A 25,529-nucleotide genomic window follows, 5' to 3' on the forward strand; every position below is an offset into this window, starting at 1 on the left:
TTATAAGCTGCTTTGTGTGTGTTATATGCTGCTTTGTGTGTGTTATACAGTGCTTTGTGTGTGTTATACGCTGCTTTGTGTGTGTTATACGCTGCTTTGTGTGTGTTATACACTGCTTTGTGTGTGTTATACGCTGCTTTGTGTGTGTTATACGCTGCTTTGTGTGTGTTATACGCTGCTTTGTGTGTGTTATTCGCTGCTTTGTGTGTGTTATACACTGCTTTGTGTGTGTTATACACTTCTTTGTGTGTGTTATACACTGCTTTGTGTGTGTTATACGCTGCTTTGTGTGTGTGTTATACACTGCTTTGTGTGTGTTATACACTGCTTTGTGTGTGTTATACGCTGCTTTGTGTGTGTTATACGCTGCTTTGTGTGTGTTATACACTGCTTTGTGTGTGCTATACGCTGCTTTGTGTGTGTGTTATACACTGCTTTGGGTGTGTTATACGCTGCTTTGTGTGTGTTATACGCTGCTTTGTGTGTGTTATACGCTGCTTTGTGTGTGTTATACGCTTCTCTGTGTGTGTTATACACTCGTTTGTGTGTGTTATACACTGCTTTGTGTGTGTTATACACTGCTTTGTGTGTGTTATACGCTGCTTTGTGTGTGTTATACACTGCTTTGTGTGTGTTATACACTGCTTTGTGTGTGTTATACGCTGCTTTGTGTGTGTTATACACTGCTTTGTGTGTGTTATACACTGCTTTGTGTGTGTTATACGCTGCTTTGTGTGTGTTATACGCTGCTTTTTGTGTGTTATACACTGCTTTGTGTGTGTGTTATACACTGCTTTGTGTGTGTTATACACTGCTTTGTGTGTGTTATACACTGCTTTGTGTGTGTGTTATACACTTCTTTGTGTGTGTTATACGCTGCTTTGTGTGTGTTATACACTGCTTTGTGTGTGTTATACAGTGCTTTGTGTGTGTTATACACTGCTTTGTGTGTGTTATACGCTGATGTGTGTGTGTTATACGCTGCTTTTTGTGTGTTATACACTGCTTTGTGTGTTATACACTGATTTGTGTGTGTTATACGCTGCTTTGTGTGTGTGTTATACACTTCTTTGTGTGTGTTATACGCTGCTTTGTGTGTGTTATACACTGCTTTGTGTGTTTTATACACTGCTTCGTGTGTGTTATACGCTGCTTTTTGTGTGTTATACACTGCTTTGTGTGTGTTATACGCTGCTTTGTGTGTGTGTTATACACTGCTTTGTGTGTGTTATACACTGCTTTGTGTGTGTTATACGCTGCTTTGTGTGTGTTATACGCTGCTTTGTGTGTGTTATACACTGCTTTGTGTGTGTTATACACTGCTTTGTGTGTGTTATACGCTGCTTTGTGTGTGTGTTATACACTGCTTTGTGTGTGTTATACGCTGCTTTGTGTGTGTTATACGCTGCTTTGTGTGTGTTATACACTGGTTTGTGTGTGTTATACACTGCTTTGTGTGTGTTATACACTGCTTTGTGTGTGTTATACGCTGCTTTGTGTGTGTTATACACTGCTTTGTGTGTGTTATACACTGCTTTGTGTGTGTTATACGCTGCTTTGTGTGTGTTATACACTGCTTTGTGTGTGTTATACACTGCTTTGTGTGTGTTATACGCTGCTTTGTGTGTGTTATACGCTGCTTTTTGTGTGTTATACACTGCTTTGTGTGTGTGTTATACACTGCTTTGTGTGTGTTATACACTGCTTTGTGTGTGTTATACACTGCTTTGTGTGTGTGTTATACACTTCTTTGTGTGTGTTATACGCTGCTTTGTGTGTGTTATACACTGCTTTGTGTGTGTTATACACTGCTTTGTGTGTGTTATACGCTGATTTGTGTGTGTTATACGCTGCTTTTTGTGTGTTATACACTGCTTTGTGTGTGTGTTATACACTGCTTTGTGTGTGTTATACACTGCTTTGTGTGTGTTATACGCTGCTTTGTGTGTGTGTTATACACTTCTTTGTGTGTGTTATACGCTGCTTTGTGTGTGTTATACACTGCTTTGTGTGTTTTATACACTGCTTCGTGTGTGTTATACGCTGCTTTTTGTGTGTTATACACTGCTTTGTGTGTGTGTTATACACTGCTTTGTGTGTGTTATACACTGCTTTGTGTGGGTTATACACTGGTTTGTGTGTGTTATACACTTCTTTGTGTGTGTTATACGCTGCTTTGTGTGTGTTATACACTGCTTTGTGTGTGTTATACACTGCTTTGTGTGTGTGTTATACACTTCTTTGTGTGTGTTATACGCTGCTTTGTGTGTGTTATACACTGCTTTGTGTGTTATACACTGCTTTGTGTGTGTTATACGCTGCTTTGTGTGTGTTATACACTGCTTTGTGTGTGTTATACACTGGTTTGTGTGTGTTATACACTTCTTTGTGTGTGTTATACGCTGCTTTGTGTGAGTGTTATACACTTCTTTGTGTGTGTTATACGCTGCTTTGTGTGTGTTATACACTGCTTTGTGTGTGTTATACGCTGCTTTGTGTGTGTTATACACTTCTTTGTGTGTGTTATACGCTGCTTTGTGTGTGTGCTATACACTTCTTTGTGTGTGTTATACGCTGCTTTGTGTGTGTTATACACTGCTTTGTGTGTGTTATACGCTGCTTTGTGTGTGTTATACACTTCTTTGTGTGTGTTATACACTGCTTTGTGTGTGTTATACGCTGCTTTGTGTGTGTTATACACTTCTTTGTGTGTGTTATACACTGGTTTGTGTGTGTTATACGCTGCTTTGTGTGTGTTATATGCTGCTTTGTGTGTGTTATACGCTGCTTTGTGTGTGTTATACGCTGCTTTGTGTGTGTTATACACTGGTTTGTGTGTGTTATACACTGCTTTGTGTGTGTTATACACTGGTTTGTGTGTGTGTTATACGCTGCTTTGTGTGTGTTATACACTGCTTTGTGTGTGTTATACGCTGCTTTGTGTGTGTTATACGCTGCTTTGTGTGTGTTATACACTGGTTTGTGTGTGTTATACACTGCTTTGTGTGTGTTATACACTGGTTTGTGTGTGTGTTATACGCTGCTTTGTGTGTGTTATACACTGCTTTGTGTGTGTTATACGCTGCTTTGTGTGTGTTATACACTGGTTTGTGTGTGTTATACACTGCTTTGTGTGTGTTATACACTGCTTTGTGTGTGTTATACGCTGCTTTATGTGTGTTATACACTGCTTTGTGTGTGTTATACGCTGCTTTGTGTGTGTTATACGCTGCTTTGTGTGTGTTATACGCTGCTTTGTGTGTGTTATACACTGGTTTGTGTGTGTTATACACTGCTTTGTGTGTGTTATACACTGCTTTGTGTGTGTTATACGCTGCTTTGTGTGTGTTATACACTGCTTTGTGTGTGTTATACGCTGCTTTGTGTGTGTTATACACTTCTTTGTGTGTGTTATACGCTGCTTTGTGTGTGTGCTATACACTTCTTTGTGTGTGTTATACGCTGCTTTGTGTGTGTTATACACTGCTTTGTGTGTGTTATACGCTGCTTTGTGTGTGTTATACACTTCTTTGTGTGTGTTATACACTGCTTTGTGTGTGTTATACGCTGCTTTGTGTGTGTTATACACTTCTTTGTGTGTGTTATACACTGGTTTGTGTGTGTTATACGCTGCTTTGTGTGTGTTATATGCTGCTTTGTGTGTGTTATACGCTGCTTTGTGTGTGTTATACGCTGCTTTGTGTGTGTTATACACTGGTTTGTGTGTGTTATACACTGCTTTGTGTGTGTTATACACTGGTTTGTGTGTGTGTTATACGCTGCTTTGTGTGTGTTATACACTGCTTTGTGTGTGTTATACGCTGCTTTGTGTGTGTTATACGCTGCTTTGTGTGTGTTATACACTGGTTTGTGTGTGTTATACACTGCTTTGTGTGTGTTATACACTGGTTTGTGTGTGTGTTATACGCTGCTTTGTGTGTGTTATACACTGCTTTGTGTGTGTTATACGCTGCTTTGTGTGTGTTATACACTGGTTTGTGTGTGTTATACACTGCTTTGTGTGTGTTATACACTGCTTTGTGTGTGTTATACGCTGCTTTATGTGTGTTATACACTGCTTTGTGTGTGTTATACGCTGCTTTGTGTGTGTTATACGCTGCTTTGTGTGTGTTATACGCTGCTTTGTGTGTGTTATACACTGGTTTGTGTGTGTTATACACTGCTTTGTGTGTGTTATACACTGCTTTGTGTGTGTTATACGCTGCTTTGTGTGTGTTATACACTGCTTTGTGTGTGTTATACGCTGCTTTGTGTGTGTTATACGCTGCTTTGTGTGTGTTATACACTGCTTTGTGTGTGTTATACGCTGCTTTGTGTGTGTTATACGCTGCTTTGTGTGTGTTATACAGTGCTTTGTGTGTATTATACACTGGTTTGTGTGTGTTATACACTGCTTTGTGTGTGTTATACACTAGTATGTGTGTGTTATACACTGCTTTGTGTGTGTTTTACACTGGATTGTGTGTGTTATACTCTGCTTTGTGTGTGTCATACACTGCTTTGTGTGTGTTATACGCTGCTTTGTGTGTGTTATACACTGCTTTGTGTGTGTTATACACTGCTTTGTGTGTGTGTTATACACTAGTATGTGTGTGTTATACGCTGCTTTGTGTGTGTTATACACTGCTTTGTGTGTGTTATACACTGCTTTGTGTGTGTGTTATACACTAGTATGTGTGTGTTATACGCTGCTTTGTGTGTGTTATACACTAGTATGTGTGTGTTATACACTAGTATGTGTGTGTTATACGCTGCTTTGTGTGTGTGTTATACACTGCTTTGTGTGTGTTATACACTGCTTTGTGTGTGTTATACGCTGCTTTGTGTGTCTTATACGCTGCTTTGTGTGTGTTATACAGTGCTTTGTGTGTTATACGCTGCTTTGTGTGTGTTATACGCTGCTTTGTGTGTGTTATACGCTGCTTTGTGTGTGTTATACACTGCTTTGTGTGTGTTATACGCTGCTTTGTGTGTGTTATACGCTTCTTTCTGTGTGTTATACACTTCTTTGTGTGTGTTATACGCTGCTTTGTGTGTGTTATACGCTGCTTCGTGTGTGTTATAAACTGCTTTGTGTGTGTTATACACTAGTATGTGTGTGTTATACACTGCTTTGTGTGTGTTATACACTGGTTTGTGTGTGTTATACTCTGCTTTGTGTGTGTTATACACTGCTTTGTGTGTGTTATACGCTGCTTTGTGTGTGTTATACTCTGCTTTGTGTGTGTTATACACTGCTTTGTGTGTGTGTTATACACTAGTATGTGTGTGTTATACGCTGCTTTGTGTGTGTTATACACTAGTATGTGTGTGTTATACACTAGTATGTGTGTGTTATACGCTGCTTTGTGTGTGTGTTATACACTGCTTTGTGTGTGTTATACGCTGCTTTGTGTGTGTTATACGCTGCTTTGTGTGTGTTATACGCTGCTTTGTGTGTGTTATACAGTGCTTTGTGTGTTATACGCTGCTTTCTGTGTGTTATACGCTGCTATGTGTGTGTTATACACTGCTTTGTGTGTGTTATACGCTGCTTTGTGTGTGTTATACGCTGCTTTGTGTGTGTTATACGCTGCTTTGTGTGTGTTATACACTTCTTTGTGTGTGTTATACGCTGCTTTGTGTGTGTTATACGCTGCTTTATGTGTGTTATACACTGCTTTGTGTGTGTTATACACTTCTTTGTGTGTGTTATACACTTCTTTGTGTGTGTTATACACTGCTTTGTGTGTGTTATACGCTGCTTTGTGTGTGTGTTATACACTGCTTTGTGCGTGTTATACACTGCTCTGTGTGTGTTATACGCTGCTTTGTGTGTGTTATACGCTGCTTTGTGTGTGTTATACACTGCTTTGTGTGTGTTATACACTGCTTTGTGTGTGTTATACGCTGCTTTGTGTGTGTGTTATACGCTGCTTTGTGTGTGTTATACGCTTCTTTGTGTGTGTTATACACTGGTTTGTGTGTGTTATACACTGCTTTGTGTGTGTTATACACTGCTTTGTGTGTGTTATACGCTGCTTTGTGTGTGTTATACGCTGCTTTGTGTGTGATATACGCTGCTTTGTGTGTGTTATACACTGCTTTGTGTGTGTTATACACTGCTTTGTGTGTGTTATACGCTGCTTTGTGTGTATTATACGCTGCTTTTTGTGTGTTATACACTGCTTTGTGTGTGTGTTATACACTGCTTTGTGTGTGTTATACACTGCTTTGTGTGTGTGTTATACACTTCTTTGTGTGTGTTATACGCTGCTTTGTGTGTGTTATACACTGCTTTGTGTGTGTTATACACTGCTTTGTGTGTGTTATACGCTGCTTTGTGTGTGTTATACGCTGCTTTTTGTGTGTTATACACTGCTTTGTGTGTGTGTTATACACTGCTGTGTGTGTGTTATACACTGCTTTGTGTGTGTTATACGCTGCTTTGTGTGTGTGTTATATACACTTCTTTGTGTGTGTTATACGCTGCTTTGTGTGTGTTATACACTGCTTTGTGTGTTTTATACACTGCTTTGTGTGTGTTATACGCTGCTTTTTGTGTGTTATACACTGCTTTGTGTGTGTGTTATACACTGCTTTGTGTGTGTTATACACTGCTTTGTGTGTGTTATACACTGCTTTGTGTGGGTTATACACTGGTTTGTGTGTGTTATACACTTCTTTGTGTGTGTTATACGCTGCTTTGTGTGTGTTATACGCTGCTTTGTGTGTCTTATACGCTGCTTTGTGTGTGTTATACACTGTTTTGTGTGTCTTATACGCTGCTTTGTGTGTGTTATACGCTGCTTTGTGTGTGTTATACACTTCTTTGTGTGTGTTATACGCTGCTTTGTGTGTGTTATACGCTGCTTTGTGTGTGTTATACACTGCTTTGTGTGTGTTATACACTAGTATGTGTGTGTTATACACTGCTTTGTGTGTGTTATACACTGGTTTGTGTGTGTTATACTGTGCTTTGTGTGTGTTATACACTGCTTTGTGTGTGTTATACGCTGCTTTGTGTGTGTTATACTCTGCTTTGTGTGTGTTATACACTGCTTTGTGTGTGTGTTATACACTAGTATGTGTGTGTTATACACTAGTATGTGTGTGTTATACGCTGCTTTGTGTGTGTGTTATACACTGCTTTGTGTGTGTTATACGCTGCTTTGTGTGTGTTATACGCTGCTTTGTGTGTGTTATACGCTGCTTTGTGTGTGTTATACGCTGCTTTGTGTGTGTTATACACTGCTTTGTGTGTGTTATACGCTGCTTTGTGTGTGTTATACGCTGCTTTGTGTGTGTTATACGCATCTTTGTGTGTGTTATACACTTCTTTGTGTGTGTTATACGCTGCTTTGTGTGTGTTATACGCTGCTTTGTGTGTGTTATACACTGCTTTGTGTGTGTTATACACTTCTTTGTGTGTGTTCTACACTTCTTTGTGTGTGTTATACGCTGCTTTGTGTGTGTTATACACTGCTTTGTGTGTGTTATACACTGCTCTGTGTGTGTTATACGCTGCTTTGTGTGTGTTATACACTGCTTTGTGTGTGTTATACACTGCTTTGTGTGTGTTATACGCTGCTTTGTGTGTGTGTTATACACTGCTTTGTGTGTGTTATACGCTGCTTTGTGTGTGTTATACGCTGCTTTGTGTGTGTTATACGCTTCTTTGTGTGTGTTATACACTGCTTTGTGTGTGTTATACACTGCTTTGTGTGTGTTATACACTGCTTTGTGTGTGTTATACGCTGCTTTGTGTGTGTTATACGCTGCTTTGTGTGTGTTATACACTGCTTTGTGTGTGTTATACGCTGCTTTGTGTGTGTTATACGCTGCTTTGTGTGTGTTATACACTGCTTTGTGTGTGTTATACACTGCTTTGTGTGTGTTATACGCTGCTTTGTGTGTGTTATACGCTGCTTTTTGTGTGTTATACACTGCTTTGTGTGTGTGTTATACACTGCTTTGTGTGTGTTATACACTGCTTTGTGTGTGTGTTATACACTTCTTTGTGTGTGTTATACGCTGCTTTGTGTGTGTTATACACTGCTTTGTGTGTGTTATACAGTGCTTTGTGTGTGTTATACACTGCTTTGTGTGTGTTATACGCTGCTTTGTGTGTGTTATACGCTGCTTTATGTGTGTTATACGCTGCTTTTTGTGTGTTATACACTGCTTTGTGTGTGTGTTATACACTGCTGTGTGTGTGTTATACACTGCTTTGTGTGTGTTATACACTGCTTTGTGTGTGTGTTATACACTTCTTTGTGTGTGTTATACGCTGCTTTGTGTGTGTTATACACTGCTTTGTGTGTGTTATACAGTGCTTTGTGTGTGTTATACACTGCTTTGTGTGTGTTATACGCTGCTTTGTGTGTGTTATACGCTGCTTTTTGTGTGTTATACACTGCTTTGTGTGTGTGTTATACACTGCTGTGTGTGTGTTATACACTGCTTTGTGTGTGTTATACGCTGCTTTGTGTGTGTGTTATATACACTTCTTTGTGTGTGTTATACGCTGCTTTGTGTGTGTTATACACTGCTTTGTGTGTTTTATACACTGCTTTGTGTGTGTTATACGCTGCTTTTTGTGTGTTATACACTGCTTTGTGTGTGTGTTATACACTGCTTTGTGTGTGTTATACACTGCTTTGTGTGTGTTATACACTGCTTTGTGTGGGTTATACACTGGTTTGTGTGTGTTATACACTTCTTTGTGTGTGTTATACGCTGCTTTGTGTGTGTTATACACTGCTTTGTGTGTGTTATACACTGCTTTGTGTGTGTTATACACTGCTTTGTGTGTGTGTTATACACTTCTTTGTGTGTGTTATACGCTGCTTTGTGTGTGTTATACACTGCTTTGTGTGTGTTATACACTGCTTTGTGTGTGTTATACGCTGCTTTGTGTGTGTTATACACTGCTTTGTGTGTGTTATACACTGGTTTGTGTGTGTTATACACTTCTTTGTGTGTGTTATACGCTGCTTTTTGTGTGTGTTATACACTTCTTTGTGTGTGTTATACGCTGCTTTGTGTGTGTTATACACTGCTTTGTGTGTGTTATACGCTGCTTTGTGTGTGTTATACACTTCTTTGTGTGTGTTATACACTTCTTTGTGTGTGTTATACGCTGCTTTGTGTGTGTGTTATACACTTCTTTGTGTGTGTTATACGCTGCTTTGTGTGTGTTATACACTGCTTTGTGTGTGTTATACGCTGCTTTGTGTGTGTTATACACTTCTTTGTGTGTGTTATACACTGCTTTGTGTGTGTTATACGCTGCTTTGTGTGTGTTATACACTTCTTTGTGTGTGTTATACACTGGTTTGTGTGTGTTATACGCTGCTTTGTGTGTGTTATATGCTGCTTTGTGTGTGTTATACGCTGCTTTGTGTGTGTTATATGCTGCTTTGTGTGTGTTATACACTGGTTTGTGTGTGTTATACACTGCTTTGTGTGTGTTATACACTGGTTTGTGTGTGTGTTATACGCTGCTTTGTGTGTGTTATACACTGCTTTGTGTGTGTTATACGCTGCTTTGTGTGTGTTATACGCTGCTTTGTGTGTGTTATACACTGGTTTGTGTGTGTTATACACTGCTTTGTGTGTGTTATACACTGCTCTGTGTGTGTTATACGCTGCTTTGTGTGTGTTATACACTGCTTTGTGTGTGTTATACACTGCTTTGTGTGTGTTATACGCTGCTTTGTGTGTGTGTTATACACTGCTTTGTGTGTGTTATACGCTGCTTTGTGTGTGTTATACGCTGCTTTGTGTGTGTTATACGCTTCTTTGTGTGTGTTATACACTGCTTTGTGTGTGTTATACACTGCTTTGTGTGTGTTATACACTGCTTTGTGTGTGTTATACGCTGCTTTGTGTGTGTTATACGCTGCTTTGTGTGTGTTATACACTGCTTTGTGTGTGTTATACGCTGCTTTGTGTGTGTTATACGCTGCTTTGTGTGTGTTATACACTGCTTTGTGTGTGTTATACACTGCTTTGTGTGTGTTATACGCTGCTTTGTGTGTGTTATACGCTGCTTTTTGTGTGTTATACACTGCTTTGTGTGTGTGTTATACACTGCTTTGTGTGTGTTATACACTGCTTTGTGTGTGTGTTATACACTTCTTTGTGTGTGTTATACGCTGCTTTGTGTGTGTTATACACTGCTTTGTGTGTGTTATACAGTGCTTTGTGTGTGTTATACACTGCTTTGTGTGTGTTATACGCTGCTTTGTGTGTGTTATACGCTGCTTTATGTGTGTTATACGCTGCTTTTTGTGTGTTATACACTGCTTTGTGTGTGTGTTATACACTGCTGTGTGTGTGTTATACACTGCTTTGTGTGTGTTATACACTGCTTTGTGTGTGTGTTATACACTTCTTTGTGTGTGTTATACGCTGCTTTGTGTGTGTTATACACTGCTTTGTGTGTGTTATACAGTGCTTTGTGTGTGTTATACACTGCTTTGTGTGTGTTATACGCTGCTTTGTGTGTGTTATACGCTGCTTTTTGTGTGTTATACACTGCTTTGTGTGTGTGTTATACACTGCTGTGTGTGTGTTATACACTGCTTTGTGTGTGTTATACGCTGCTTTGTGTGTGTGTTATATACACTTCTTTGTGTGTGTTATACGCTGCTTTGTGTGTGTTATACACTGCTTTGTGTGTTTTATACACTGCTTTGTGTGTGTTATACGCTGCTTTTTGTGTGTTATACACTGCTTTGTGTGTGTGTTATACACTGCTTTGTGTGTGTTATACACTGCTTTGTGTGTGTTATACACTGCTTTGTGTGGGTTATACACTGGTTTGTGTGTGTTATACACTTCTTTGTGTGTGTTATACGCTGCTTTGTGTGTGTTATACACTGCTTTGTGTGTGTTATACACTGCTTTGTGTGTGTTATACACTGCTTTGTGTGTGTGTTATACACTTCTTTGTGTGTGTTATACGCTGCTTTGTGTGTGTTATACACTGCTTTGTGTGTGTTATACACTGCTTTGTGTGTGTTATACGCTGCTTTGTGTGTGTTATACACTGCTTTGTGTGTGTTATACACTGGTTTGTGTGTGTTATACACTTCTTTGTGTGTGTTATACGCTGCTTTTTGTGTGTGTTATACACTTCTTTGTGTGTGTTATACGCTGCTTTGTGTGTGTTATACACTGCTTTGTGTGTGTTATACGCTGCTTTGTGTGTGTTATACACTTCTTTGTGTGTGTTATACACTTCTTTGTGTGTGTTATACGCTGCTTTGTGTGTGTGTTATACACTTCTTTGTGTGTGTTATACGCTGCTTTGTGTGTGTTATACACTGCTTTGTGTGTGTTATACGCTGCTTTGTGTGTGTTATACACTTCTTTGTGTGTGTTATACACTGCTTTGTGTGTGTTATACGCTGCTTTGTGTGTGTTATACACTTCTTTGTGTGTGTTATACACTGGTTTGTGTGTGTTATACGCTGCTTTGTGTGTGTTATATGCTGCTTTGTGTGTGTTATACGCTGCTTTGTGTGTGTTATATGCTGCTTTGTGTGTGTTATACACTGGTTTGTGTGTGTTATACACTGCTTTGTGTGTGTTATACACTGGTTTGTGTGTGTGTTATACGCTGCTTTGTGTGTGTTATACACTGCTTTGTGTGTGTTATACGCTGCTTTGTGTGTGTTATACGCTGCTTTGTGTGTGTTATACACTGGTTTGTGTGTGTTATACACTGCTTTGTGTGTGTTATACACTGGTTTGTGTGTGTGTTATACGCTGCTTTGTGTGTGTTATACACTGCTTTGTGTGTGTTATACGCTGCTTTGTGTGTGTTATACGCTGCTTTGTGTGTGTTATACGCTGCTTTGTGTGTGTTATACACTGGTTTGTGTGTGTTATACACTGCTTTGTGTGTGTTATACGCTGCTTTGTGTGTGTTATACACTGCTTTGTGTGTGTTATACGCTGCTTTGTGTGTGTTATACGCTGCTTTGTGTGTGTTATACGCTGCTTTGTGTGTGTTATACACTGGTTTGTGTGTGTTATACACTGCTTTGTGTGTGTTATACTCTGCTTTGTGTGTGTTATACACTGCTTTGTGTGTGTTATACACTGCTTTGTGTGTGTTATACGCTGCTTTGTGTGTGTTATACACTGGTTTGTGTGTGTTATACTCTGCTTTGTGTGTGTTATACACTGCATTGTGTGTGTTATACACTGCTTTGTGTGTGTTATACACTGTTTTGTGTGTGTTATACGCTGCTTTGTGTGTGTTATACACTGGTTTGTGTGTGTTATACTCTGCTTTGTGTGTGTTATACACTACTTTGTGTGTGTTATACACTGCTTTGTGTGTGTTATACGCTGCTTTGTGTGTGTTATACACTAGTATGTGTGTGTTATACACTGCTTTGTGTGTGTTATACACTGTTTTGTGTGTGTTATACACTGCTTTGTGTGTGTTATACACTAGTATGTGTGTGTTATACACTGCTTTGTGTGTGTTATACACTGGTTTGTGTGTGTTATACTCTGCTTTGTGTGTGTTATACACTGCTTTGTGTGTGTTATACGCTGCTTTGTGTGTGTTATACACTGCTTTGTGTGTGTGTTATACACTAGTATGTGTGTGTTATACGCTGCTTTGTGTGTGCTATACACTAGTATGTGTGTGTTATACACTAGTATGTGTGTGTTATACGCTGCTTTGTGTGTGTGTTATACACTGCTTTGTGTGTGTTATACACTGCTTTGTGTGTGTTATACGCTGCTTTGTGTGTGTTATACGCTGCTTTGTGTGTGTTATACGCTGCTTTGTGTGTGTTATACTCTGCTTTGTGTGTGTTATACACTGCTTTGTGTGTGTTATACGCTGCTTTGTGTGTGTTATACGCTGCTTTGTGTGTGTTATACGCTGCTTTGTGTGTGTTATACACTAGTATGTGTGTGTTATACGCTGCTTTGTGTGTGTTATACGCTGCTTTGTGTGTGTTATACGCTGCTTTGTGTGTGTTATACACTGCTTTGTGTGTGTTATACGCTGCTTTGTGTGTGTTATACACTAGTATGTGTGTGTTATACGCTGCTTTGTGTGTGTTATACGCTGCTTTGTGTGTGTTATACGCTGCTTTGTGTGTGTTATACACTAGTATGCGTGTGTTATACGCTGCTTTGTGTGTGTTATACGCTGCTTTGTGTGTGTGTTATACACTGCTTTGTGTGTGTTATACGCTGCTTTGTGTGTGTTATACGCTTCTTTGTGTGTGTTATACACTGGTTTGTGTGTGTTATACACTGCTTTGTGTGTGTTATACACTGCTTTGTGTGTGTTATACGCTGCTTTGTGTGTGTTATACGCTGCTTTGTGTGTGTTATACACTGCTTTGTGTGTGTTATACGCTGCTTTGTGTGTGTTATACACTGCTTTGTGTGTGTTATACACTGCTTTGTGTGTGTTATACACTGCTTTGTGTGTGTTATACGCTGCTTTGTGTGTGTTATACGCTGCTTTTTGTGTGTTATACACTGCTTTGTGTGTGTGTTATACACTGCTTTGTGTGTGTTATACACTGCTTTGTGTGTGTGTTATACACTTCTTTGTGTGTGTTATACGCTGCTTTGTGTGTGTTATACACTGCTTTGTGTGTGTTATACAGTGCTTTGTGTGTGTTATACACTGCTTTGTGTGTGTTATACGCTGCTTTGTGTGTGTTATACGCTGCTTTTTGTGTGTTATACACTGCTTTGTGTGTGTGTTATACACTGCTGTGTGTGTGTTATACACTGCTTTGTGTGTGTTATACGCTGCTTTGTGTGTGTGTTATATACACTTCTTTGTGTGTGTTATACACTGCTTTGTGTGTGTTATACACTGCTTTGTGTGTGTTATACGCTGCTTTGTGTGTGTTATACGCTGCTTTGTGTGTGTTATACACTGCTTTGTGTGTGTTATACGCTGCTTTGTGTGTGTTATACACTGCTTTGTGTGTGTTATACACTGCTTTGTGTGTGTTATACACTGCTTTGTGTGTGTTATACGCTGCTTTGTGTGTGTTATACGCTGCTTTTTGTGTGTTATACACTGCTTTGTGTGTGTGTTATACACTGCTTTGTGTGTGTTATACACTGCTTTGTGTGTGTGTTATACACTTCTTTGTGTGTGTTATACGCTGCTTTGTGTGTGTTATACACTGCTTTGTGTGTGTTATACAGTGCTTTGTGTGTGTTATACACTGCTTTGTGTGTGTTATACGCTGCTTTGTGTGTGTTATACGCTGCTTTTTGTGTGTTATACACTGCTTTGTGTGTGTGTTATACACTGCTGTGTGTGTGTTATACACTGCTTTGTGTGTGTTATACGCTGCTTTGTGTGTGTGTTATATACACTTCTTTGTGTGTGTTATACGCTGCTTTGTGTGTGTTATACACTGCTTTGTGTGTTTTATACACTGCTTTGTGTGTGTTATACGCTGCTTTTTGTGTGTTATACACTGCTTTGTGTGTGTGTTATACACTGCTTTGTGTGTGTTATACACTGCTTTGTGTGTGTTATACACTGCTTTGTGTGTGTTATACACTGGTTTGTGTGTGTTATACACTTCTTTGTGTGTGTTATACGCTGCTTTGTGTGTGTTATACACTGCTTTGTGTGTGTTATACACTGCTTTGTGTGTGTTATACACTGCTTTGTGTGTGTGTTATACACTTCTTTGTGTGTTATACGCTGCTTTGTGTGTGTTATACACTGCTTTGTGTGTGTTATACACTGCTTTGTGTGTGTTATACGCTGCTTTGTGTGTGTTATACACTGCTTTGTGTGTGTTATACACTGGTTTGTGTGTGTTATACACTTCTTTGTGTGTGTTATACGCTGCTTTGTGTGTGTGTTATACACTTCTTTGTGTGTGTTATACGCTGCTTTGTGTGTGTTATACACTGCTTTGTGTGTGTTATACGCTGCTTTGTGTGTGTTATACACTTCTTTGTGTGTGTTATACACTTCTTTGTGTGTGTTATACGCTGCTTTGTGTGTGTGTTATACACTTCTTTGTGTGTGTTATACGCTGCTTTGTGTGTGTTATACACTGCTTTGTGTGTGTTATACACTGCTTTGTGTGTGTTATACACTGCTTTGTGTGTGTTATACACTGCTTTGTGTGTGTGTTATACACTTCTTTGTGTGTTATACGCTGCTTTGTGTGTGTTATACACTGCTTTGTGTGTGTTATACACTGCTTTGTGTGTGTTATACGCTGCTTTGTGTGTGTTATACACTGCTTTGTGTGTGTTATACACTGGTTTGTGTGTGTTATACACTTCTTTGTGTGTGTTATACGCTGCTTTGTGTGTGTGTTATACACTTCTTTGTGTGTGTTATACGCTGCTTTGTGTGTGTTATACACTGCTTTGTGTGTGTTATACGCTGCTTTGTGTGTGTTATACACTTCTTTGTGTGTGTTATACACTTCTTTGTGTGTGTTATACGCTGCTTTGTGTGTGTGTTATACACTTCTTTGTGTGTGTTATACGCTGCTTTGTGTGTGTTATACACTGCTTTGTGTGTGTTATACGCTGCTTTGTGTGTGTTATACACTTCTTTGTGTGTGTTATACACTGCTTTGTGTGTGTTATACGCTGCTTTGTGTGTGTTATACACTTCTTTGTGTGTGTTATACACTGGTTTGTGTGTGTTATACACTGGTTTGTGTGTGTTATACACTGCTTTGTGTGTGTTATACACTGGTTTGTGTGTGTGTTATACGCTGCTTTGTGTGTGTTATACACTGCTTTGTGTGTGTTATACACTTCTTTGTGTGTGTTATACACTGCTTTGTGTGTGTTATACACTGGTTTGTGTGTGTTATACACTGCTTTGTGTGTGTTATACACTGGTTTGTGTGTGTGTTATACGCTGCTTTGTGTGTGTTATACACTGCTTTGTGTGTGTTATACGCTGCTTTGTGTGTGTTATACGCTGCTTTGTGTGTGTTATACGCTGCTTTGTGTGTGTTATACACTGGTTTGTGTGTGTGTTATACGCTGCTTTGTGTGTGTTATACACTGCTTTGTGTGTGTTATACGCTGCTTTGTGTGTGTTATACGCTGCTTTGTGTGTGTTATACGCTGCTTTGTGTGTGTTATACACTGGTTTGTGTGTGTTATACACTGCTTTGTGTGTGTTATACGCTGCTTTGTGTGTGTTATACACTGCTTTGTGTGTGTTATACGCTGCTTTGTGTGTGTTATACGCTGCTTTGTGTGTGTTATACGCTGCTTTGTGTGTGTTATACACTGGTTTGTGTGTGTTATACACTGCTTTGTGTGTGTTATACTCTGCTTTGTGTGTGTTATACACTGCTTTGTGTGTGTTATACACTGCTTTGTGTGTGTTATACGCTGCTTTGTGTGTGTTATACACTGGTTTGTGTGTGTTATACTCTGCTTTGTGTGTGTTATACACTGCTTTGTGTGTGTTATACACTGCTTTGTGTGTGTTATACACTGTTTTGTGTGTGTTATACGCTGCTTTGTGTGTGTTATACACTGGTTTGTGTGTGTTATACTCTGCTTTGTGTGTGTTATACACTACTTTGTGTGTGTTATACACTGCTTTGTGTGTGTTATACGCTGCTTTGTGTGTGTTATACACTAGTATGTGTGTGTTATACACTGCTTTGTGTGTGTTATACACTGTTTTGTGTGTGTTATACACTGCTTTGTGTGTGTTATACACTAGTATGTGTGTGTTATACACTGCTTTGTGTGTGTTATACACTGGTTTGTGTGTGTTATACTCTGCTTTGTGTGTGTTATACACTGCTTTGTGTGTGTTATACGCTGCTTTGTGTGTGTTATACACTGCTTTGTGTGTGTGTTATACACTAGTATGTGTGTGTTATACGCTGCTTTGTGTGTGCTATACACTAGTATGTGTGTGTTATACACTAGTATGTGTGTGTTATACGCTGCTTTGTGTGTGTGTTATACACTGCTTTGTGTGTGTTATACACTGCTTTGTGTGTGTTATACGCTGCTTTGTGTGTGTTATACGCTGCTTTGTGTGTGTTATACGCTGCTTTGTGTGTGTGTTATACACTGCTTTGTGTGTTATACTCTGCTTTGTGTGTGTTATACACTGCTTTGTGTGTGTTATACGCTGCTTTGTGTGTGTTATACGCTGCTTTGTGTGTGTTATACGCTGCTTTGTGTGTGTTATACACTAGTATGTGTGTGTTATACGCTGCTTTGTGTGTGTTATACGCTGCTTTGTGTGTGTTATACGCTGCTTTGTGTGTGTTATACACTGCTTTGTGTGTGTTATACGCTGCTTTGTGTGTGTTATACACTAGTATGTGTGTGTTATACGCTGCTTTGTGTGTGTTATACGCTGCTCTGTGTGTGTTATACGCTGCTTTGTGTGTGTTATACACTAGTATGCGTGTGTTATACGCTGCTTTGTGTGTGTTATACGCTGCTTTGTGTGTGTGTTATACACTGCTTTGTGTGTGTTATACGCTGCTTTGTGTGTGTTATACGCTTCTTTGTGTGTGTTATACACTGGTTTGTGTGTGTTATACACTGCTTTGTGTGTGTTATACACTGCTTTGTGTGTGTTATACGCTGCTTTGTGTGTGTTATACGCTGCTTTGTGTGTGTTATACACTGCTTTGTGTGTGTTATACGCTGCTTTGTGTGTGTTATACACTGCTTTTTGTGTGTTATACACTGCTTTGTGTGTGTGTTATACACTGCTTTGTGTGTGTTATACACTGCTTTGTGTGTGTGTTATACACTTCTTTGTGTGTGTTATACGCTGCTTTGTGTGTGTTATACACTGCTTTGTGTGTGTTATACAGTGCTTTGTGTGTGTTATACACTGCTTTGTGTGTGTTATACGCTGCTTTGTGTGTGTTATACGCTGCTTTTTGTGTGTTATACACTGCTTTGTGTGTGTGTTATACACTGCTGTGTGTGTGTTATACACTGCTTTGTGTGTGTTATACGCTGCTTTGTGTGTGTGTTATATACACTTCTTTGTGTGTGTTATACACTGCTTTTTGTGTGTTATACACTGCTTTGTGTGTGTTATACGCTGCTTTGTGTGTGTTATACGCTGCTTTGTGTGTGTTATACACTGCTTTGTGTGTGTTATACGCTGCTTTGTGTGTGTTATACACTGCTTTGTGTGTGTTATACACTGCTTTGTGTGTGTTATACACTGCTTTGTGTGTGTTATACGCTGCTTTGTGTGTGTTATACGCTGCTTTTTGTGTGTTATACACTGCTTTGTGTGTGTGTTATACACTGCTTTGTGTGTGTTATACACTGCTTTGTGTGTGTGTTATACACTTCTTTGTGTGTGTTATACGCTGCTTTGTGTGTGTTATACACTGCTTTGTGTGTGTTATACAGTGCTTTGTGTGTGTTATACACTGCTTTGTGTGTGTTATACGCTGCTTTGTGTGTGTTATACGCTGCTTTTTGTGTGTTATACACTGCTTTGTGTGTGTGTTATACACTGCTGTGTGTGTGTTATACACTGCTTTGTGTGTGTTATACGCTGCTTTGTGTGTGTGTTATATACACTTCTTTGTGTGTGTTATACGCTGCTTTGTGTGTGTTATACACTGCTTTGTGTGTTTTATACACTGCTTTGTGTGTGTTATACGCTGCTTTTTGTGTGTTATACACTGCTTTGTGTGTGTGTTATACACTGCTTTGTGTGTGTTATACACTGCTTTGTGTGTGTTATACACTGCTTTGTGTGTGTTATACACTGGTTTGTGTGTGTTATACACTTCTTTGTGTGTGTTATACGCTGCTTTGTGTGTGTTATACACTGCTTTGTGTGTGTTATACACTGCTTTGTGTGTGTTATACACTGCTTTGTGTGTGTGTTATACACTTCTTTGTGTGTGTTATACGCTGCTTTGTGTGTGTTATACACTGCTTTGTGTGTGTTATACACTGCTTTGTGTGTGTTATACGCTGCTTTGTGTGTGTTATACACTGCTTTGTGTGTGTTATACACTGGTTTGTGTGTGTTATACACTTCTTTGTGTGTGTTATACGCTGCTTTGTGTGTGTGTTATACACTTCTTTGTGTGTGTTATACGCTGCTTTGTGTGTGTTATACACTGCTTTGTGTGTGTTATACGCTGCTTTGTGTGTGTTATACACTTCTTTGTGTGTGTTATACACTTCTTTGTGTGTGTTATACGCTGCTTTGTGTGTGTGTTATACACTTCTTTGTGTGTGTTATACGCTGCTTTGTGTGTGTTATACACTGCTTTGTGTGTGTTATACGCTGCTTTGTGTGTGTTATACACTTCTTTGTGTGTGTTATACACTGCTTTGTGTGTGTTATACGCTGCTTTGTGTGTGTTATACACTTCTTTGTGTGTGTTATACACTGGTTTGTGTGTGTTATACGCTGCTTTGTGTGTGTTATATGCTGCTTTGTGTGTGTTATACGCTGCTTTGTGTGTGTTATATGCTGCTTTGTGTGTGTTATACACTGGTTTGTGTGTGTTATACACTGCTTTGTGTGTGTTATACACTGGTTTGTGTGTGTGTTATACGCTGCTTTGTGTGTGTTATACACTGCTTTGTGTGTGTTATACGCTGCTTTGTGTGTGTTATACGCTGCTTTGTGTGTGTTATACACTGGTTTGTGTGTGTTATACACTGCTTTGTGTGTGTTATACACTGGTTTGTGTGTGTGTTATACGCTGCTTTGTGTGTGTTATACACTGCTTTGTGTGTGTTATACGCTGCTTTGTGTGTGTTATACGCTGCTTTGTGTGTGTTATACGCTGCTTTGTGTGTGTTATACGCTGCTTTGTGTGTGTTATACACTGGTTTGTGTGTGTTATACACTGCTTTGTGTGTGTTATACACTGCTTTGTGTGTGTTATACGCTGCTTTGTGTGTGTTATACACTGCTTTGTGTGTGTTATACGCTGCTTTGTGTGTGTTATACGCTGCTTTGTGTGTGTTATACGCTGCTTTGTGTGTGTTATACACTGGTTTGTGTGTGTTATACACTGCTTTGTGTGTGTTATACTCTGCTTTGTGTGTGTTATACACTGCTTTGTGTGTGTTATACACTGCTTTGTGTGTGTTATACGCTGCTTTGTGTGTGTTATACACTGGTTTGTGTGTGTTATACTCTGCTTTGTGTGTTTTATACACTGCTTTGTGTGTGTTATACACTGCTTTGTGTGTGTTATACACTGCTTTGTGTGTGTTATACGCTGCTTTGTGTGTGTTATACACTGGTTTGTGTGTGTTATACTCTGCTTTGTGTGTGTTATACACTGCTTTGTGTGTGTTATACACTGCTTTGTGTGTGTTATACGCTGCTTTGTGTGTGTTATACACTAGTATGTGTGTGTTATACACTGCTTTGTGTGTGTTATACACTGTTTTGTGTGTGTTATACACTGCTTTGTGTGTGTTATACACTAGTATGTGTGTGTTATACACTGCTTTGTGTGTGTTATACACTGGTTTGTGTGTGTTATACACTGCTTTGTGTGTGTTATACACTGCTTTGTGTGTGTTATACACTGCTTTGTGTGTGTTATACGCTGCTTTGTGTGTGTTATACACTGGTTTGTGTGTGTTATACTCTGCTTTGTGTGTGTTATACACTGCTTTGTGTGTGTTATACGCTGCTTTGTGTGTGTTATACACTGCTTTGTGTGTGTGTTATACACTAGTATGTGTGTGTTATACGCTGCTTTGTGTGTGCTATACACTAGTATGTGTGTGTTATACACTAGTATGTGTGTGTTATACGCTGCTTTGTGTGTGTGTTATACACTGCTTTGTGTGTGTTATACACTGCTTTGTGTGTGTTATACGCTGCTTTGTGTGTGTTATACGCTGCTTTGTGTGTGTTATACGCTGCTTTGTGTGTGTGTTATACACTGCTTTGTGTGTGTTATACACTGCTTTGTGTGTGTTATACACTGCTTTATGTGTGTTATACGCTGCTTTGTGTGTGTTATACGCTGCTTTGTGTGTGTTATACGCTGCTTTGTGTGTGTTATACACTAGTATGTGTGTGTTATACGCTGCTTTGTGTGTGTTATACGCTGCTTTGTGTGTGTTATACGCTGCTTTGTGTGTGTTATACGCTGCTTTGTGTGTGTTATACACTGGTTTGTGTGTGTTATACGCTGCTTTGTGTGTGTTATACACTAGTATGCGTGTGTTATACGCTGCTTTGTGTGTGTTATACGCTGCTTTGTGTGTGTTATACACAGCGTGCGATCACATGAATGGAAGCATAGCTGACCTGTTGGCTTCCCAGGCTTGGTATTGGATAGAGCACTGTCTGGCGCGGTTACCTCAGGTGACTGGCGCAGTGAGCCTGTGTCTGCAACGCGCATAATAATAACTAAGAACCTGCAGAATATGGATCCTTGAAATACCTAGAAGAATAGACAGAATCTGAGGATTGTGCCCCCATCTCCACCGAGTGCAGCCAATGTAACTGTAAGAAGAGCAAGAGGCTGCTGGCATCTAGGGCTATGGCCGCCCTGACTGTCATATCAATGACTAATTCATGAAGTTTCCTGCAGGAGGAGGATGGGGACGCCGGGGTCTTTGTAGCCAGCCTGTGATTAATATTACTTAGCCCAATGAAGCAAAGATGACAGAAATAATGAAGTATCTCATTAGGACCCTTACAAGAAGGTCAGGTGTGGGTTGGGTTCCGGGGGACACTGCCTTTAGAGCTTGTAGTCAAAATACAAGGTCATTCCTCCCCCACCCTCAGCACAATCCCCCCAATTCCAGGCTTCCTTGCAGGAGGAGGCGCTTTCCTTGCTCTAGTCACTGGCGATGTTTTGTGAAGGAGGCAGCTGATCACTATCAATCAATGCGGAGCACAGACTAGTAACCAGGAGGAGGAGGAGGAGGGAGACTCCGAGGGAAGGGAGTGACGGCTCCCAGGCAGCAGCTCAGTCCACGGCTCCCTCTGCTGCAGGCAGGATCGGCTCCACGGCAGACCCACTCCACTCCACTCCACCAGCACAGCTGTACAGGTTAGTGACCAGCTCTGGAGACCTGCAGGCCCGGGCTGTGCAGAGAGCCACAGGCAATGGTGGTGCTGAAAGGACAGCTCCCTGCAGAAACTAACTTTCCTCCTGTCCAGCAGCCTAGTGCTGCTCTGCTGTCAGCTCTCTGGCCTCTGTGTACTACACCTCTGACTGCTCTACACCGACCTGCAGTCCCATGCAAAATCAGTGGCATCAAATGACTATATATATATGTATATATATATATATAAGTCCTGCTATATGGTAACATTTGTCCTATTACACAGCGATGAGTTCCTTATTGAGAGATGTATGATATATACAGTATATATATATATGTAGCAATTTTTTTTTATTTTTATTGCGCCAACATATTCCGTAGTACTTTATAATATATATATATATTTATATATATATATATATATATATATATATATATATATATATATATATACAATTACTATAATACTTCAGTGTTGTTGTAATCTCATTTAGGATGAGTACTAGCTGTAAGGATACCTCGAAATCTCCTATCCTCCATCAATGTATTCAGTGACTAATAAACAGCCCCTATATGTGTATTGTTGTATACGGGAGCTCCCACAAAATAAATAATATTTAGGTTCTCCACCCAGACAACTTCCTTACCTGCTTTATAAGTGTGGTCCAAGTAACAAAGTAATTATAGACATTATTCTTACTGATTCTGGTACATTACTTATTGCAAAGTCTAAAACAAAGCTATGGGGATTTTTTGGGGTTAGACTCACAAAGACAGGTGAGGGAGAAGAGGGTATTATATTCTGGGCAAGTGCTAACTGCAATGATGACTACAATGGACACTGCCGGATATAAGCAAAGTATTATGTGAGCAAACAGGTGATATCAAATAATTCTGATGATAATATTCAATGCAGGGTAACATTTTAATAACTTTATTTCTGTAATCCTGCCATTGATACCAGCTCTCATCTGGGAACTTTTGCTGCTAGGTATTCAGGTCCCCAGTGAGCCCTGCAAGGTGTCTTTTTCCCCTAGCACTAGCAGACTGGCATTCACACAGGGAATGTACATATAGATGGCTAAAGGTAATCTGTCTGTCATTACACATATTAAGGAAACATATAATGATGGTTACTCAATGTCCAGATTATAGGTAACGTTGGTGGTGGAGGAACAGGATTCACAGGTGTGATATAACATTGTTATTCTACATATCCTTATTACCTACAACCATCACGAAGCCGAGTGATCCCATGGTTTCACTATATACACCTGAGCATATACTGTATGTAGGGAAACCTTGATCCAGGAGTGCTAATCCGACATAAGCACATGCTGCGTGCACGTATAGAGGGAGCCACTGTCACCTGTTGTTGAGCGGCAAAGACTTTTTTTAACGCACACAAATATACTGACATTAATAAACTGATTATTTATTATAGTTTTTATTGTGAGTTCAATATACATATTACAATGCTTGAGTGACATTTTGTGGCGTTTCATTTATAGTCCTAATATATAATCTATTTTTATAAAGCGGCATGAATAAATGTCTTATTACATTACAAGAAGTGCACACATTGCTGGAACATGACGTTCCAAATAATGTCAGTAATGCAATAGATATATCGACATCATTTACAATTCTACATACAGTCATGTAAATACGGCATATTTAAAAAATGTCCATGCTTTCCATCAAAAATGTCATTTTTCAGTTATAAAGTATGAAACATAAACTTGCATCATCTACAGTATGGAGTGTATTCAGCTACAAGGCCTTCTACATTCAGCTACAAAGCCCCACATGAACGGTAGATTAGAAAAATATAATGATGCTTATTATTATTAATATTAATATAATTATTAGTTTGATGTAAAAGCAATAGACTAAACAATTGTGAGTGTATTTTAGGTAAATTCCACACATCTGAAAATTGGAAAATTGAAGTGCTATTTCCATTATCTCAGCCCACTAGGAGATTGTACTGACTTTTAATCTTCAGAGATGCTATTTTGTCAATCACCCACTTTATTGTGGTATTTTAGTAATAGGTGACCCTGAGTGGACCTGACCTGTTCTTTTATCTGGTCGCTCGGATCATCACATTAGATCTTCCTCCTCCCTTCTATCAATGCCCCAGGTCTCATCGGAGCCTACCATTTCCCTAGTATCTGGGATCCGTGACCTCCTGTGGCATGGCAGTGATAGTCAAATATTGGGGTTACCTTGGGTGGAGCCTGGCTATAATAATCATGTGTACACTTGTTTGAAAGTATTGTATCTTTATCTTCTATTATAGGTTTAGATATTTGTCTGTTTTCAAAGAACTGGACAACTAAATAACCTGCAGAGACTCATAGTGCTTTAATCATTAATAATTCATATAGTATTTGCTTCAATATATCAGCAGATGTGAATCTCTTTAATCCTTCTGGCATCTCCTTATCTTTAGGGCATATTCTCACCTATATTAACTGGCCCTGTGATACAGAACACAATCTCCCCCCATTGTTGGGCTGGGTGATGCAGATATCAAAGTGTTATATTGAAGACTAGGTCTTTCAGCAGCAGGAAATGAAAGATTGGGGCTTTCATTCAAAGCAGAATGAAATAGACATGTTGCTTATCATTAAAGGGCAAACAGCGCTGGAAATGCAAACATTTGCTTCCAGTATACATAGAAGAAAGGTTTTGGTCAGTTCAAGGTTTAAAAATTATGAAAAAAAATTGGACTTTGAGGATTCTAGCCAAATAAACCGACTCAAGAAAGATGCTACAAAGTGCTAAGACAAAGATGTCATTTACATGTTTTTTGTTTTTTGGGGGGGGTTGTTTCTTTTTTTAAAGCAATGACTTGTTTAGACACAGTGGATATACATCGACACAGTGGATATTGCTCCATCTGGCAGCAGACTTTAAATGGGTGGCACAGGATTAGAAAAATGTGGCTGATTTATTCCAAAAAGACCACAACATGCGTCGTCTGATATCTCAGTTCATCTCCATAAAAGTGGCTCGCTTAGCTGCAATATCGCATACAACCAGAAGGGAGAGGTGGCACTGTTTTTATTTCCTAAGCAATTCTTTAAAAAAACATGGGTCCTCAGAGGGAGACCACTGATGTTGTCATGCTTCTATGTTCAACAAACTGTTCAAACCAAAAAATTTAGCTTGTTGTTTTTTCAAACAGATCTTCCATTTTTTATGTGCCATTTTAGCTTAATCAAAAATATACTTTGTTTCACAGGACACATTATTCCTCTTAACAAAATGTATATTCCTGCTGTTTGAGGAATCCGGGTGTCATTTTGCTGTTGACACCATATTGTAATAGTATATTTGGGTTTTAACAGCCCCAAATCAGCAATAGAAACCACTAATGGGTATAGATGTATTTATTATATAAAGCCCAGCTTTGGGTGGACCAACTCAGTGGCTGGTGTTAGCATGAACAAAACTACCCCTCTTCA

General features: G+C 39.3%; 1 protein-coding gene across 3 annotated transcripts in view; it reads left to right on the plus strand.

Moving 5' to 3' along the window:
* CPLX2 (complexin 2) overlaps positions 1–25,529 on the plus strand; it is a 408,616-nt gene that overhangs the window by 240,766 nt on the left and 142,321 nt on the right. The window contains exon 1 of one of the 3 annotated variants that reach the window (XM_073651148.1): positions 21,804–22,058. The exons of the other annotated variants lie outside the window; for them this stretch is intronic. The gene's annotated coding sequence lies outside the window, so the exon portion shown is untranslated. Of the gene's footprint in view, positions 1–21,803; positions 22,059–25,529 lie in introns of those variants that run through there. 3 annotated transcript variants of the gene reach the window in all.

This window comes from Phyllobates terribilis, unplaced genomic scaffold, assembly GCF_046119375.1.
Source record: "Phyllobates terribilis strain yellow unplaced genomic scaffold, ASM4611937v1 Scaffold_11__3_contigs__length_659146591, whole genome shotgun sequence".
Taxonomy (NCBI): Eukaryota; Metazoa; Chordata; class Amphibia; order Anura; family Dendrobatidae; genus Phyllobates; species Phyllobates terribilis.